Source organism: Bombus vosnesenskii, unplaced genomic scaffold (genome assembly GCF_011952255.1).
Source record: "Bombus vosnesenskii isolate JDL3184/JDL3185 unplaced genomic scaffold, Bvos_JDL3184-5_v1.1 scf7180000013788, whole genome shotgun sequence".
NCBI classification, from domain to species: domain Eukaryota; kingdom Metazoa; phylum Arthropoda; class Insecta; order Hymenoptera; family Apidae; genus Bombus; species Bombus vosnesenskii.
Window position 1 is genome coordinate 1,295,284 of NW_022883218.1, and position 18,205 is coordinate 1,313,488.

The 18,205-nt window shown below is 39.7% G+C and overlaps 1 protein-coding gene across 3 annotated transcripts in view; it reads right to left on the minus strand.

Annotated features, from left to right (window-relative positions):
- The window catches only part of LOC117238977 (LIM domain only protein 7), a 156,100-nt gene extending 148,100 nt beyond the window's left edge, over positions 1 to 8,000 (minus strand). For 2 of the 3 annotated variants that reach the window (XM_033504214.1, XM_033504211.1), the window contains exon 1: positions 7,585 to 8,000. The gene's annotated coding sequence lies outside the window, so the exon portion shown is untranslated. The remainder of the gene's footprint in view (positions 1 to 7,584) is intronic. The other variant, XM_033504215.1, reaches the window with a different exon arrangement.
- Positions 8,001 to 18,205: the final 10,205 nt, after the last annotated feature.

An 18,205-nucleotide genomic window follows, 5' to 3' on the forward strand; every position in this document is an offset into this window, starting at 1 on the left:
TGAATGAATTCTAGTAATTTGTGATTGTACACAAGTTGAAGTCGAAATCGTATTTTGCTTCATTTCACAGTCAGTACGTAGTAAATTTATTTAAAAGGGTACTAGTAACTCATCTGGATTCAGAAAATAAAATATCTATAACTCATAGCTGTCTTGCATCTAAAATGATCTTTTCATGGACATTTCAAATTGCTATAACAAAGAAAGAGAAAAGAAATAAACTACATACATGATACTAAATAATAGAATGTTTGATAAAATATCATAGGAAAATGGGATTTTCTATCTGCAACTAATAATGATATATGTGAATTTGTTTTATTGCTGTCACTACTAAGATTACTTCAAAATTGACTGTACTCGTCACATTTTACTCTCGTCAGTGTGTTAATTTATGGATAAATGCGTCGTATTAAATATGTCGATAGTTAGGAAACAAATTACGGAAATTTCTCCTCATACGTAATTGAGTAAGAATTACCATGGAATGAAATATTTGCTTTAAAGGGGAAACAAATCGCCCTTGGAAAACTAATAATTGATTGACTTCCTTCCATTTCCTAGCTACCATTTAGCAACTGTATCTTCGACTCTCGCAATAAATACCTTTCTCATTATTGCATCGTTGCATCAATCTAACGAAACGCTCCTCCTCCTGTGCGCGGATTATCTCAAGGCAAAATCGCCTTGCGTGTCGATTTACCGTGATGAATCTCCTACAAATCCGATTAATAAAGAGCAGAGAGAAAGAAAAAGAAGATCCATGCGCAGATGCTGGATGAATCACGGGGACATCTTGCTCATGGACTCGCAGTCATTCTAAGGCAGCAGGCAACTACCATACACCAAAAGCGACTTCCCCCAGTGTTGTCTCCGACTAATTTGTTACCACTCTTGGCAAGCTTTTTACGGCATTCGCGAAGCGCATCTCTCGACGCGCAAAGCATCGTGCGTTCTCCTAGTGTTGCGGTGTACGGTCATCGTCGTGCGTCGACCTCTTCTGGTCTACTTAGAAGAGGCTAAGTAAATTTATTAAGCCGATAGGGCTCGCGCCGAAGAAAGTGTAATAGCCATAAAAGCGGTGGAACCGTTGACCTCCTGCTCGCTCGTAATGACTAGTTGCAAAAAGCAATCGATTTCTCTGTTGGTTTGTTCACCTCGAGAAACTGGAGTACTCTCCACGGTGTCCATTGTTATAAAATTAATGTTTTCGCCGAGGAAAAGGATTTAAAAGTGCATTATCGACCGCAAGTATGGGGATCGGACTTCGACGAAAACACGAAACGACGTTCAACCGAGATTAGAATGGTTAATGAAACGCTGCTTTTGAGTCTTGTAATTTAGTAGCGTACCGTCGCGGTAAACTCGACATGGTCCTAATTTTGAGATAGAACACTCGATTCAAATCGTCCAATTAGAAAGTGGCACGAGGCAGTCAGAAGATACGTTCGATAAGGATTCAATTCGATTTAATTAGCCGGCGCCGTGTATTTTTCACGCAACCGATCTGTAAATTCACACATAACGGAAAACAAATACGTTGGAACTAGAGCAAACCGTAGGACGGTACAATCGGCTTTCTAAATTTGTATCAAACGGCGTCACTTTCACCACGTGATCGATAAATCGCGAGATGCAACCCATTGGTGAGAGAAAACATAGCATGAACAAACAATTTTTCGCAATCACCCTCAGTCCTCGAAGTCGCTTACATGGATCGATAAGTTCCAGAATAAAATGGTTTGATCCACTGATCTATCACACTCGGAAGGATTCACGACCACGGCTTGTGTCGAGTTCCCTTATAAAGATTGAAAGCTAAGCCATTCCGGGTTCTGATATCAATGTGTTTCATAATCCAGACTTACTATGCAATAATATATAATAGCAAGATAGCTCTATGTTCTACGTTATACAATTTCGATTGCAGAAGTATAAGATAATCTACACGGTAATATGCAGAGAGTGATATAGTAACGTTGACTAAGAAACATTAAAAGGTATGGATCGAAGTTGATGATACGAATGCAGAAGTATCGTCGAAATTCGTGGAAAAATCTGATTCGACTTATATGAATTATTGTAGGCCTTTAATCATGTAGGAATAGAAGCAATATTTTATAAATACTTTATACGTATAAGGATTATAATTTCTAATGTTGAAATATACGTTTATTCTTTCTATTATGTTGCATTTTTGCATCAAGATTGTTAACTTGAGTTTTGAAATCATTTCCAAGGAAAACTGCCGATCTCTACATCGAAACGTTTTGTAACAACATAAATTTTAAATCAGGTAAAATCGAGATAAGAATTGTTGGTAACTATAAAATTTACTTGTCTTTTTTTTATGAAGCTCGAAATAAGTCTATAAAAATCGGCATTACGGTGATTCGTATTTATATGCAACCATCGAAAAATAGTTATTACGCAACAATTTTCGTTCTTGTAAAAATTTAAAAAATAATTAAAATAATGTAATTATTCAAATCAATTTATTCTTATAATCCCAAACATTTTCAATAAAATTATAAACAGCTATGCTTTCTTTGTAAAGTCACGTCTCATAAACTAACAATATTTAATCGTTCGTGACCTAAAGAATAAACATTTCACTCAGCCATAACTTCTCATAGTTCCATACACATCCCCTCCGATTAAAAATGTATTACATTAAATTTAAATTAAGATTAAAGCAATCCTTTACGTAACATTAGACCGATAATCTCAACGATGCGACTCAGAAGATCTCCAAGAATCCTTGAAAACCCTGTATGCACGTTCACAGAAAATTCCACTCGACACTCTACCAGGAAACATAACTATGTTTACCCTGCAGCTTTCACAATACCGCACACACTCGCTAATCAAGCCATATTAGAGTCCTCTCACGAGTCCATCCGAAGTGCTTGCACCAGGCGCATTCCAACCACTTGAGAACGTCCCCAAACATCCCGAAATCCCTTCCGAATACGTTCCATGGTCAGAGAGAAGCATGGAAACCCCGAACAACGGCAATTAATCACGTAAAGCTGGGGGTTCAACGACTGATCTCGCGATGCTTAACGCGAGTACGTGCATCGCGTAGAAGAGACAGAGGAGGCCAGTGCTCTCGTCGCGACTCCAGACGATACTCTCCCGCGTCATGAAGAATCCTGTTTTCCATCCATCCATGGGGCTTCACCCTAATGCCGCGCAATGGAGATGCGGCGTGGCGGTTCAGGTTTATCGAGAGTTCTTTCGGACGTTGTAACGGCACTCGAAACGTCGCTTATGCGCGTCTCCCTCGTTTCATCTCCTCCGGCAAGGCTCTTCGCCTCCTCTACCTCTTCTGCTCCTACGCATGCACGCACTTACACTCATATACGAGTGTACAGCTCACGCATCTCTCACATACACGCTGGTGAACGCGCCACGCCGGTAACCGGTTTCCATTGGACTCCAAACAAACACGCGTTGACCGACGACAACGGTAAACCGATCTTCATTGCGTTTCGTGAACCCCCGCACATCTGTGTTTTAGCTCGCCCCTTTCGGTTCCATTTCAACACTTTTCGAGCGACGGAGAGTGGAATTTTTAAATTATTCGAAAGTCGGTGAAATTCGGGGGAAGCCGCTGTCCGTGTTCAGCCAACCGAGTGCAATGGGCGACGTTCTTTATCGTTCCGCACCGAGTGCATCGGGCACCGGTAGTTTGTTAAGTGGAAGAATGATGATTCTTTTTAGAAAGAAGAAATTCGTGCTTGAGATTTTTCTCGACCAGTTGCGTGTGGTGAAATTCTATGATACAAGAGGAGTTAATCGAGGAAGATGCTCTGCAACATTCTCGCACGTATTCCTGTTTTGCAAACGCTCGAACGATTATTGATAACCGTATATCACTGATTAGTCTTCTTGTTAAGTAGTAAGATGCTAAGCAAGGCTGTTTTCAAGTACTTGTTTGGCACATGGAGAAACGTGTGGAAGATAAGAAACGAGAGATACAATACTAATTAGTCGAACGTAAATTAACTGTGACAGAACGGAATATTTACTTATATGGATCAGTGAAATATCTACATCTTTGTACCGTGGAGAGTACGCAGAAGAAAAACCGTACAAAAAAACAGAGATGCGTCTACGAAGTTGCAGCATAATACTTGCTCAAACCTACAGCGAGTAACAAACGGTATATTTGATCGAAGAATATTCACGACTCCAACGCGACGTAGGCTAGGAAATTACAGAAGCGTTTCGTTGAATTAAAGTTTAATGAGAGACAACGTTTCCTCTGTAAAACTAACCCGAATCTAACCCAAACCGCAATCTGGTTGCAAGATTGCCAATGAATTGTACGGAATGACGATTAAAAAATGCCGGAGCTGCGTTTAAAATTAGTCGTTCTGAACGGTACCTCGACCGAGTCGCTCGGTTAAATAATTGTTTCCACAGGCTAGTCACGATCCATTTTTAAACTAGACAATTTCAAACCGGTGGGGCAACGTCCGTTGAAGATATTCGCATGAACATTATTCCACCGACATCTACGTTAATACATACAGGAACATCTTGTGTAGTGGCTCGCGAGAGTATTTAAACATTTATCACAAAAAACTTTTTATAGGAACCATTTTGAAATTTCATTGTCGCTGTATTAAGACACGTTTGTCGTCATAGCATGAACAAAATTTAGAAGTAATCTAAAAAGGTATGTGTAAATTACAAAATATTGTCTGCAAGTAAACATACAGCAACATTCTTTTGTACAACAGTTCAGATTTCTTTCAGACTTTAAGAATATAAACATGGTGGTAAAATCCTATAACTAGACTACGGATTCTTATATAGATTCATATTTTTTAAGGATATAATTAAAAAAACACAATCTCGGTAGAAAATGGTTTTACCTAGAAAATATTATAGAAAGCCCTACACTTTCGCTATTTTATACATTTTTTCATATTATGTGTATTCTATGTAATTTTGCACTTTTAAATTGTCTATAAACGCATACAAATCCACAGTCTACTCATAACAATACTAATAAAATTTCAACGTGTTTCATATAATACGCACACACACACACGCACAATATATTTATAAAATATTCCTGTAACTGTAAGTGGATGCATAAATGTATGTACACTGTGAAATTCGGAACATTTCGAAGAAACATAAAAATGTGCATTCAACCTAGTTAGATTTATAGTTGATAAGCATCGTCAAATGTATGTATGATTTACGAATGACCTGACAAACTGGGAGTCTTAATTGGCAGTAGCTGCTAGGGATGTTTCTCGCGTTTTATTTGTAGATTAGTCAGATGGTGACTACATGGGGTGCCCTACGAAACATCTTCTGAATCATTCGCAGAGAATCAGAAAGTTTCAACTGTTACTAGTTTTAGACGCTTGTCTCGCGGGACGTTCACATTTGCCCGACAATTCAAATGGTGTTTACCACGCGACGCTCATGCCGAACAAGTGGATACGCAAGACTCGGTCAAATAAGTAACTGTTGTCCGCTTTGGTTTACCCTGGCCGACAAACAGATGAATTTAAATGCCAGAGAGGGCATTGAGCCGTGATTCCAGAGCGAATCTCGATAACTTATCAATTTATCAATGTGTGTCTGCTACTGTATCAATTTATATATGATAAAAAGGGTCGTGAGGAATTTACGTTTAGACATATGACAAGCTCTGAATCAATAATCCAATCGTTCTTTTACTTCGATCATGTTTATGATTTGTAGGAAAATTTGATATTTGGTGAATCACAATTGTCCAAATGTGTATTAAATTGGCAAATACTAGCAACATTCAAATTTCACAGAAATATGCCTATATCATACTAAGAAAAACAGCAAGTTATTTTCAATACAGAAAATTTCTTTGATAAATATTTTGATGATATAAAACAATAGTACGCCGAATGAGATTAGATATTACCAGAGTACCATGCCCTTAAATATCTAAATAATTGAATTTATTTATCATAGATGACTAAATTTAAATTCTCCTACTTTTTTATCGCATTAAGGGAAATAATTTTACACCAGCTTGTACAAAATTAGAACACAACTATCTCTATAAACACAACAATTCATAGTCGCTCATAAATGACTCACATCCAGAAATTACGGACGTTATTTCGAACTCCGAAAATTTTTTGTTGTCACGTTGCCACGATGGGTCAATGTGAATCGTAAACAACGATCTTCAACGTGAACCTGTCCGGATGTCGACAAATGTAGACAATCGGAGTAAACATCGTGACAATGTTGATATGAATCCCTTCCGTGCGCCAACTCAAACAGCTGCAGGGATTGGGGTGAAAAATAATCGGTGGTATGTAGAATTTATTGCGGACTGAAATGGTGAAATACAAGGTGACACGGATGGAAAATGGATGCAAGCGACGCCAATAAACTACTGTCTGGTCAGCGAAAACATCTTCCTAATTTTCTTCCTCAAAATAACGGAATAAATTCTGTGAACCGCCGAAGAGCAAACAGAATGCATATCTGTCCGTTTAAATTACACGGATAACCGTAGGAAAATATAAACAATACTCCATTGAAAAGTGTCCAAGAACTAAATGTAACGTGTAGACGGTAATCGTGATTTGGCTGGTTGACCAGCCGGGTCTAACGTTTCGCGTAATTTCAAACCTGAAGGAACTCGTCGTATAAATGTCAACACGTACTGCAGCAGAAAATTTCGTATGATACAGGCCGGCCTCACAAAGGGCGGTGGGCTTAGTCAAGTCGATTATTTACGCAGTTTGCTGGACTCGGGGGACGTCTTGGATTGCGATTTAAACGGTCATCAATTATAGATCACAGGCTGTAATCAGACGTCAGTACGTGGCCACTTCGTACGAATACTTGGTACGTACCGACTGATCGATAAATATAACTTCTATTTCCGGCATCATACAAAAGCTTTAACCTTCTCTAAGCCTCTCTAAATCACTAATCCATTAGCGATGGTCCGAGTCGGTCCATTTTACGCCAAGAAAATTGAGCTCGATTCTGTTTCAACGTCGATGCTTTAAACGTCACGAAATACTTCGGAATAACATTCACGGGATGTAGAACGTTCGATTTTTAGATGCATGTCGAATTATGCCTGGCACACCAGGCAAAGTGGTACGTAATTTCAATGCAAACCGAATGCAATTCAATCGTAATCTACGATCAATTAGACAGCCACATCGAGAAACACCGTGCTTACGGTTCGCCAAGGTCTGACTCGGTCCGCCGACTCGAAGATAGTTCGCGTGGTAATTACGCCGTTTTAGAACGATCTTAGTAACCTCGATTACGTGCGCACGTTTCGAACCGACGGCCAGGTAAGAAGCGCTCGAAACACGTTTTATTCAAGGTCTTCACCGGCCTCGCCGTGTCTCTTTCTCGGTGGCGACGTTTCATCAACACTGGTTGATCAATCTCCCGTAACTATTTTATTTGCGACACTTACAATTTCAATAGCGATGAAAAGAGGAAAAAGACAAATGTCTCTTGTAACGAGACAATGTGCAGAATTCGAACGATTCTCGATACGACACATCTCGCGAATGAAGTATATCAAAGTCGTCCTACCTTTGAGAGAAGTTCCCGTTACGGGACGTCGAGTAATCCACAAGGAGACAGAGGGTAGAAATCCACAAACAGAACAGCCCCGTGCTCGCGGAAAAGCTTGTCCACCAATAAATTGTACGCACTAATTGTTCGTCAGTGAATACGCGTGGAGTTGTGCACGACTGGGTTAGGTTATGTTTAGTTTAAATTTTACAGCACTGCCGTAGGCTTTTTGTTCGACACGATGAGAACAAACGAAAGAAACAACAAAGAGAGAGAAAGAGAGGAGTTTCAATATGCAGCCACCTACGAGGACGAGTGTTGCAAACAACAGAGACGATCGAAGAAGACCGACTGAACCGGCTCACCGTGAGGGACTGACGATACTCTTCGATTGCTCGTTACTCGTTTCGCAGCCTCTGCGCTCGGCTCTCGACGCGAGTGTTCGACGCCAGTCGACTACCTCCGGCTAGCTTCGACCTTTCTCGAGTCCTGAGTCGAACTTACACATTAGAAAGAGAAGGGGAAGGCAGGAAGCAAGGGAGAACGAAATAGTGATAGGAGGCCGGCCTCAGGCTTGGCAACCTCGACGAACTTTTGCTCAGGTCGAGGCCGTACGAACGTTTCTGTTTTCGTGCTGGAATTAAAGAGCCTCCCTCGGGATCGGGCCGATGATAACGCCGAATGTATCGGCACGTTCCTCTTGTTACGCAAGCGATCGAATTCTCTGAAAACTCGCGACCTCGAAGAAACCATGAAAGGTAAAGGCGAGTGTAAATATTTTTCTGCAAAATAAGAGTTTAATATTGAAATAAGGATAATAGCTGGCACATACGTCAGATAGAAAATAATTGCTATGCGATTAATATTGCCTATCTCATCGGCCTAGAACTTTATTCTTCGACTCATTATTCCGATTTGATTGGCAGATGCGACTGTGTTTGTTGCAGGTTTTTTATGCAGGCTCTTTTATTTTACTTATTAGTTGAAACTGATGTAAGTTTGATGTCAAACGTCTATTGCGTCTTTATTAATTCGTGTGAATGCATTATCTGCAATAGAGATGTGCGACGGTTGTCATCCGCAATTGGATATAGAAATTGTAGATATTTCTAACAATTCAATCGTGAAAAGTGGCTATTATTAATTTCTGAAGAAATAAAATAATTTCATTTGATTTGTGTCAGATGTTTAAAATTCGTGTCTTGATGAAAATCATAGGCACGAACAAAAACAAAAAAGAAAGAAAATAAAGTTAACTTTTCCTCAAAAGGATTCAGAAACGATGTAAATCCCATTGATAATATGTGTATACCTCGTTTGTATTCTGCTCACGAACTTGTGTTAGTTCGAAGACTGTGAAATTACGTCGGAAGAAACCGGTAGCAAAATAAAGCAATACTTCTCTGTTTCTCTAATAATAGAGTAGAAGAGCGGCGTGTTGCTTCTAGATTAAATGCCGTCTAGGACCTGAGAAACAGCCAAGGTCAAGACGTTCCCGAGATTGAACGATCAACGTTGGATTTATTACCAATTCCATGCACCGATTTAGGGCGTGCCTTTTACGGGAAAAGGAAATGAGGAACGAGCTCAGCCGCGAAACATCCTGACACGTTATACATGCTCGTGTTGGTAGACAATTTGCCCATCGAAAGTCGATGGGAAATAGAAAGTACGTAATGTCATCGTTGTCCTCCAGGTTTGTCGGTGAAACGTCGAAGACACGAGGCATCGCACGTGCATTCGAACCATGAATCGCAAAGGTCTCGGCGAAAATGTTGAAATTGTGTATCGTTACGTTCAACATGGACTTGAATATGATTGATGCGTCTTTAATTTGTAGTGCCAATGTTACTAAGACCTGTGTGAATCTGTTTTGTAGCAACATTTACCAATCGATTATGCAATATTTAAAACTGATAATTAGAAAGCAATTGTAAAGCAAGATCGTTTATTTTCTAATTTTTTTTAATTAAGATATACTTATTCTTTTCTCTTAATTAAGATATTATATCTTATTGATTTATTATTATTTATTTATCTTACGATTATATCTTAATTAGGATATAAGTACAAATTCGAGATTATTGATTGAAAGGCGTGAAAGAGGGTTCTACGAAGTAAAAAAAGATGCTGTTTAAAACATCTGGATAAATCAAGCGAACAGAGGGATGCGAACGAAATAAAACCTAAATATTTTTACTACCGTGAAACTCTGGCTGTCTTGTATCATCGTTGTCTTTAATGACTTCGCGTTTGGTCAGTGCTACATTTAGACAGGAAAGCGTAAACCAGTAACTACCAAACCACGAAAGTTAATAATACCTTTTTATGAACTACCTTGGAAGTTCATTATCACGTTTTCTCAATCATATCCTTATTATTCCTCTGATTTATCTGATTGAAAAGACAAGTATAACAACAAAAGTCCCTAGTAATCCGTAATTACCAACAACAGAAACTGTATATCTCAATGACTGCAATTACATTAATGTCTTCTTTTGCCTTCATTTTGCTGATTGTAGTTTAATATATCCCTCGACGAACATTACTTACTAAATAACATTCTTTTTAAATGTCAAGACTAAATTGAGTATAATTAGTGACTACTACATAGACGGCATTCAGTATGATTCTATTAAAATCTGATTCCAATAAGGGTGAATTCGCATCAAACACGATATCCCGGTCAATAACATTCCTGGCGATTCCAGTCATCTACAATCTTATACGTGACTACAGAAAATTTAACGCAATATCAAAAGGACGCACGGTGTATGCAAACGAAATGGTCGATAACCATGGTGCATGCCCGTATAATTAACTGGTATCTTTTACAACGTGTTACACGCAAGAACCGGTAACAGATGGTTCGAAGACAGTGGTGCGTCTCGGTCTCAGAAATCTGACGTTGTATTAGTCCATTACGACGAACATGACGATTAAAAGGCTCCTGGAAAACTCATTCCAACGTATCGTAATCATCGTGGCAACGTCTCTATATCTTTGTCGAGTCGCGTTATTACCCTATTAGAAGCCGCAATGTCTCTTATTTGTCGTGGAACGGAAGCGCGATCTGTTTATGACAATCATTTAAACGTGAGGGAAAAAGCCATTGAAAAGACGACGTGCGGAGTTAATCTCTTAACATTAGTATGTGTTTATTGATCGCTGCTCTTTGATAACGTAAACAAGATTCCACCTCGTCAGATTGTCGTACCACGATACGCCGTTGATAACGCAACGCTTGTATTTTCACCGATGCCTTTTCACGTAAAAGATTATATGATCGTTAACTATCTGATTGTTCACCCATCGCTACTTAACTCAGTCTCTCATCAAATCAAAACCGAAGAAGTGGAAGGATACGATGTTGCAATTACTTGGCTAGTGCGCGAATGCCCAAGGTTTCAAGTAAAATTACGAAAAGATATTTTAATGCGCCTCCAGTGTACTCTGTATCTCGATATCGTGACGGATCTACACGCCAATGTAAACCAGACGAAAAGACCGCACCAGGAATGCATGGAATCAGGTTATCTGGTTGTGTTTGTCTAACAGGTGGATATTTTGTGGCCTGGTAAACACGCGACCCGATAAAGGTAGTCCTCCTAGACATATTCCAGATAACAGCCGAAAGGGGATCGTTGTTGCACCCGTCTGCTTACCGCCTATAATTTCTCTTGCCACGAAGCAATTAAAAATTTTTCCGTGGTCGGAGCACCATCGTTTAGGTCGACATAGAGCTCCCGTGTTCCGAACGATGTAACTTTTGTTTTTCTTTTCCGCTTTTTTCCGCCTCGTTCTTCTTCCCCTCTGCTTGTGTTTCTCGCCCTCCCAACACAGGTCGGCGAAACCCACTATTATCTACACGAGCGAAAAAAGAACGAGCATTAATATATATTCAGCACATACTACCACGCCGCTACAGATCATTATCCCGGCAAGAGAGGACGGATAATCCACCTTCGCGCGGTTCTTTCGAGGCTTTGTTGGCCACGATCATTCGACGCTACTTTATATTCGAACGTTTCGCAAGTCACGAAATCGATACTATCGGGCATCATCAAATTTCGCCGTTATTCGTATTCGTGTAAAATTTTCAGTATACCGTCGGTCATAAAGGATTTAACGCTATTTCCAAAGATTACAGTTTCGTTCTGCATGAATTTACATCGCGAAGTTACTCATTCAAAGGAACCATAACCATACCGCTATCGATGTCTGGCAAAGAGTCGATGAAAAGTTTTATCGTACCAATTTACAAAGCAAGCTCTCATCAACGGGATTTACGACGGGTACTTTCATCGTATTTTCATGTTATAATATATCTCGTTTCGTTTCATATACTTCGTTCGTGTAAAGGAAACCGCCTGATTTGTATTTTAAAAATGAAATAGCCTCGACACGAAAGATGTAACGTTTACATCAAATCGAAACGTTAGAAAAAGTAAAAACGACACATCAAAGAGTTTCTTCACCTTCATTTTCCAAGCTGTCATTGAAATACAAGCATCCCGTTTCCAGGAATATCCGTTAAAGGAGAAATGCTCGTAACTTCTTTCGTGTTATAGGATGTAAATGAAAATATACCAGCTATGTTTTATCCGGTGTATGGTCGGGTGCTGGTGTGTCTCTGCAAACAATCAGGAACGTCGAAAATATCAAAAGTCACGTGTATGCGTTACACATGCGCGTATGTAGAATGCAGAGAGATGTTTCGAGAAAGGAAGACCAGGGTGAAAGGCGAGCCAGATGTATATATGCGCGCATAGTCAAGAAGGGTCGAAATTATCCCGGAGGAAAGGCTAAGTCGGTGCCTGTGGGCTCTCGCTTTAAATTACAACCAGGAAGATGGTGGGCCTCCGACCATCTGGACCCTTTGTTTCACTCGAAGCTCGTCCTTCCCCAAGGCACGCGATACGTACGCCTCAGAATCTTCTCCTTGGCAACTGAAAATAAAGGACACGGACGTCCTTTCCTTCTCTCTTTACTTTGACCGAGCATCACGGGGGAGAAGCTTCTTGGAGCATATAGCGGCCCTGGAACGACAGAAAGAAACGAGAATGTTGAGCGTCGTGTACCTACTAGGATTTTTCAATCCTTTCTTGCGCACGACCACACTAATTGCTTTAATTGCAAGGGGAATGTAACCACTCCACGTAAAATAGGGCCTTAACGTTCTGACCTGACAAAAAGATCGTGGCCATCTTGCATGGACTTTGAATCGTTGTCGAGGGGCTATGTATCTTGGATTTCCGAAAATTGAAGGATTTACGGGAATAAGGAGGCAGCGTTTTAAATTATATTTATCAAAGAAAAGAAAGGCGCAGGTTTCATATACAAAGGTACAAAGGTTTAGAATCGTAAGTTATAATAATCTACAATACGTTCGAAAATGTGATTTGATTTTGATCGATTTTTAGTTGATTTTTGTTGATTTGGAATTGCTTCCTTATTCCAGCATCCCCTATGGCGAGCAGATGAAATTGAAAATAGTTGTAGTAGTTGTGTTTAGTTATTCTGCGGAGAAACTGTAAGATATGAATTATTGTCATTGTTTTAATTATTAATTTATATATTTGAAACATACAACTCGTATTGAGGAAAAAATGAAAAACACTTGTTTTATAAATCGATTTCGAAGAAAATCACGGATAAGTAAGGTATAATATTTTATATTTTCCTCGCCTACGATGTCACGAGAAACAATCACCCGCCTCTCAAGAACGAACTTCCAAGAATCACTGCGCGAAGGAATAAGGTTCGTCGCAGTACGACTTTCGCGAATTTAAACACAATCCTGTTCCAAGTGTCTAGCGATTTTTATGACTTGCCGCAGGGAATATAATTATTAACGATACAAGATCGATGCAAGGTATTCTTAAACCTTTTTTTGTGAAAAAATAAAAGAACCAGAACACGAATCTGCTCGTTTCTTTTCTTCGTTATATTTTGTTATGCTTATAACTATATTTTATACTTTCCCTGCTGAATTCCACGAGGAGAAATTTTTGAACGAACTTTGCGGTCTCCCGGCTAAATTTGTTCACTTTCTCGATCTTTATTCACGTCCTACAATTTCATCACATTCACCGTTCTGATTCAACATCTGTATTATTTCAACACGTATACACGCACGGCTTAATTATCCTGCAAGACAGGAATCGCAAAGAGACCGTTTCCATCGTACTCACCTTCTTCGTCAATAGAATTCCTGTTATTAAGAACACAAGCGTAATCACATTAGCGTTAAGTCACTATTTATGGCTAGATACTCATTAAGTTTAATAGAAGCAACGCACACACAGGCCCGGTCATGAAACCGTTATCTTGAAAGAAAGGTGTAATTTTGCAATCGTTGTAAAAAAACCGGCATGACAGCGGCGAGGACAGTAATCGAACGGTCCTTTATAATTGCCGAAGGCGCGAATTAATTTCCCGTTTCCCAATCTGGCTAGTGTTAACGGAAGCAAGAAAACGGCGGCGCGGTTAAAATCACGTCGCACGCTGAAAGCCGTGCTACGCATTTGCGCATCGTTCGATACCGAATTCATTTGTCATTCTAAACGAATCACGCGTTTTCTCTCGTGCATTCTGATCTCAGAAAAGGGACTAACGAACCGGCAGTTCGATAAATGGCAATCGTCCCCTCGATTCTCGTCGCTCGGTCGACAAGGTTTACGCACGTGGCATCGTAATTCATCCTGCCGTGATTTTGGATTCAGACTTTCTATCGAGAAAAGAATATCATCTCACGTTTAGACCCGACCGATTCGAATACGTGCCTCGTACAAACGTACGCCTTGCGGATAAACAGCAAAAAATTGTCTCGACCGTGAAGAAAGTCCAACGAAAGTGATCTCATAACACGACGAGCTTCGCTTATTCTCGATTCCCGTCGCATTGTCGATGAAAGCGATCCGGCGAACACATTCCTGCATCTCGTTAAGTGTCACGAAATTTGCATATTCGCAGTTTCTTACCGGCCCCCTCCGACAGTTACTCCCTTTCGGTGAGAATCTTGTGATGTAACAATTCGTCACGCTTCCAAGAATCGACGTTGAATAACAGTGCGTGAACGTCCGTGCTGATCGTCTGTTCTAATTTCTGCGATGCAATATTTTATACTCGAATTCCTATCAGCATTGTGTTATTAAGTCGTTAACAAACACTTTCGTTGGAAAACTTATGATGTCATTATCGTTACAGTACGTGTGGCATTTTTTGGTTCAATGAACGTTTCAGGTGAAGGTTATAAAATTAAATGAGTAATTATATTTTTAGTAATTATTTCATATTCTGTTACTGTAGCAGATGGAAGGAAAGATGTTACAATACATAGAATTACGTTTTCGATATACATATAATATGTTTACTGTTTTAACTATTCGAAGCCCTCAACACTTTAGTTTTGCTAATTGATACTATAGAGCGAATTCTTGCCATGCAAACAGTTCTTACGCCTTACGCCAAGTATTTTCCACGAAAAGCAAGGAAAAACATACACGCTTGACAGGTTGACCGTTCCACCTACCGTTTTAATCGAGCCGCTACTTTTTACGCCCTTTCAGAGTAACGCGATCCAAAAAACCAAGTGCACTGCGTAACCTGTTTGAATCGTTAATACTCGCGCATATTTGAGAAATTAACGATGAGTACCAGCATGGTGTGCGAAAAAATTGAAAAGTGGCTTTGCGCATTACTTCCGTACATTTTCTTTTTTACCAAACTAAAGCACGATAAAGTACGTAGTAAACTAACGAAAAGTAATGTGTTACACTGTAATAACCTTTACAGGAACTTAAATGAAATCGATTTAATCTGTATTCTCGTATATGTAAATGCTCCAATTGCAAATAAGTTTCGCACACGTGACGGTGTGCACACGCGTAACACCAAAATGTAAGAAATAATATCGTACTACATTATGTAACCGCATGCATTACCATGCCGTAATACCTACGATTACCTAAATTGCACACGTACAAAATTGTACGATCTTACCCACGACGATTAATAAGCGGCTGATTGGAAATGGTATCGTAATTGCATCTTACGTATGCAATGGTATTCCACTCGTCTAAATCAACAAATCTTCTCAGAACGGTATTTTCCATCAGAGAAATAATCGAACCTGAGAACCATTTTCCCTCCACCTAAAAGTATGATCAAGCATTCAGCAAAAACTGGTGGAAACGGAATGTTAATTTGTTTCAAGGAACTTTCTTCGTCGTGCAAGGTCTGCGTGCGCGTAAAGGGGAATCCCTTTTGCGAGGTTGCTACCACATCCTTCAATGTGCAGCGAATAGTAGAGTGCGTTTCAGAATTTTCCGCGGTGACCATTTACGTGCATCGACGTTTATCCGCGTTTGGTATCACGCGTGGATTCCTTTTTCTGTTACAGCCACGGCTCGAATTTGCATTAAAGGAATGACGTGACGCAGTGTACCGCTCTTCTAAATGCACTCCATTTCGCGTGCCCGCGCACTCACACAAACGCAAACACATACAGGCGGACGTACGAGAAGAGCATCCGAGCACACGAATGCAAAGAGTGGCCAGGATCGATGCGAGCCACGTGGGCGACTTGTTAAGTGCACCGTCGAATCACACCCAAGCTGCAGCTTCGTATTCTGCGTTGCACCCATACAAGAGTATGCACTTTGATTTAATGCTCCACGGAGCGAGATAACACCCGACCAGTCAAGGGTCCGATTTTTTTCGGGATAATACAAATGTTCGTACGCGCGCATAATGGCGAGCAAGGTCGCGCAGAGTGTGCATTTGAGTAATCGAGCATTGTGCTTGCATTACGAAGATGGACTGGAATGGAATGGGTACAGATATGCTTGTTTGGATAACGCCGCGATCTTGATTAAACGCCCTCCACCGTCAGATCACGGATATCGTTATTAAGAGATGTTTATTAAACATTGGCAGAGTGTCGTTACGAAATTAAATATTAATAGTTGAATAACGTACGTGATGTAAGCAGAAAGGAATGAAGTATAATAGGTATTCACCTTTTACCAAAAATGATATTATTGTAATTAACACGTTTATAAAAAGTTGTCATCGAAGTATGTAAACGATTTATATCTCTATATAGTTCATGTTTGTTACAGAAAAACGAAACGAAAAAATGAAAGGGGAGCAACTTGAAGATTTCTCGTAGAACAATTTAAGGGTACGGTAAAGAAATTATGTTGTAACCAAATGCATAAGATCTAACATAGAATGAGTTATGAACATTAATATGTTGTCATTTATTCTGGGATTCTGTGGGAGGGAAAATAATGTTGTTAACGTTTTCCTTTGTTCCAGTTGGAAACTAGATTTCAATTCCGGCGCAGACAGCTGGCGTCTCTGGTCGTAATACTTTACGAATAATATTAACGACGTACCACGAAAAATCACCGCCTACATGATTTACGAAATGATAAATTAATTGCACAAAATATGAAGCTACTCGTGGATCCGGTTAGACCTTGTACAAATCGGTGTTCTATAGAATGATTGATGATTAATGCATGCAACTCTCAATCAGGAAAACAATTCAAAGCCTTGGTGAATAATTGTTGTATAATTGCAAAAATTATCGAAACAAATTTGTAACAGATCAGCTTTTTTTGTATAATTCTTAGCTCATCTATTTTTCAATAAATTGACAAAGATATATATTTTTTCTCGAAAATTGTTAAAACATGTTTCTATTTAACTTATTAAATTCTTCTAATTCAATTTCATTATTTCTATACTTGTCGACATGTTGATAAGCCTACAAGATTATCAAAAATCCACTTAATGGATACTACCAATTAAGTACTGATAAATTATTCGGTGTTACCGAGTTTGTATCCAAAATGTTTGACAGACTGAGAAAATCCCAAGAGACCAGTGGAACAATCAAACTTTGAGAGTGTCATTTAAATTCCCAACGCAATTGCTATAATGTTCACTGTTCGCACCTCCCGTGCACAATATCAAACGACGAACTTAACAGTAAATTAATATCGATTGCAACCACCCCAAGTAATCAAACATTATAAATAATATCGTACATCCCTATAGACTTTATTATCAATTAATATGCTCACCTGAATTAAGTCACAATTGCTGACATGAATATTTTGCCCAATTCCTGATCGCTTCGTGTACCAGTTAGTAGCACGGTAACGCCAAAATGGAAACGGCAGAAGGTGGTTAATAATATCGGGACGATAATTATAGGGTGTGCCACGCATGAACATGACTTTTCGGCCATCTATCCAAAACTCGTAGAATCCTCGAACGAGTTCCACCTGCGCGGATATATGCGGTCCGGGGATTACTCACACGGCCTCCGAGGGTGCGTCGAAATAGAACGCTTAGTCAGATGTCACCAGGAACTGCATTGGGGGAGTCACCGAGTCGCCACGCACGCGCGTCTTACTTTGTTACGCTTTATGTACTTGTCCAACGCTCTATGGAGGCTTAAAAGATCGCGGCATCGAAACGTGGCCATGTCTATGCGAGATGCAGCCGTGTACTGGGAACGCGATTATAACAGGCTATGGTTGGACAGGGTTACATTAAATTAAAACGTGATCCTATCGCGACTGATAGAAAGCCTGCTACTGCTCGCCAGAACCAACAGTTA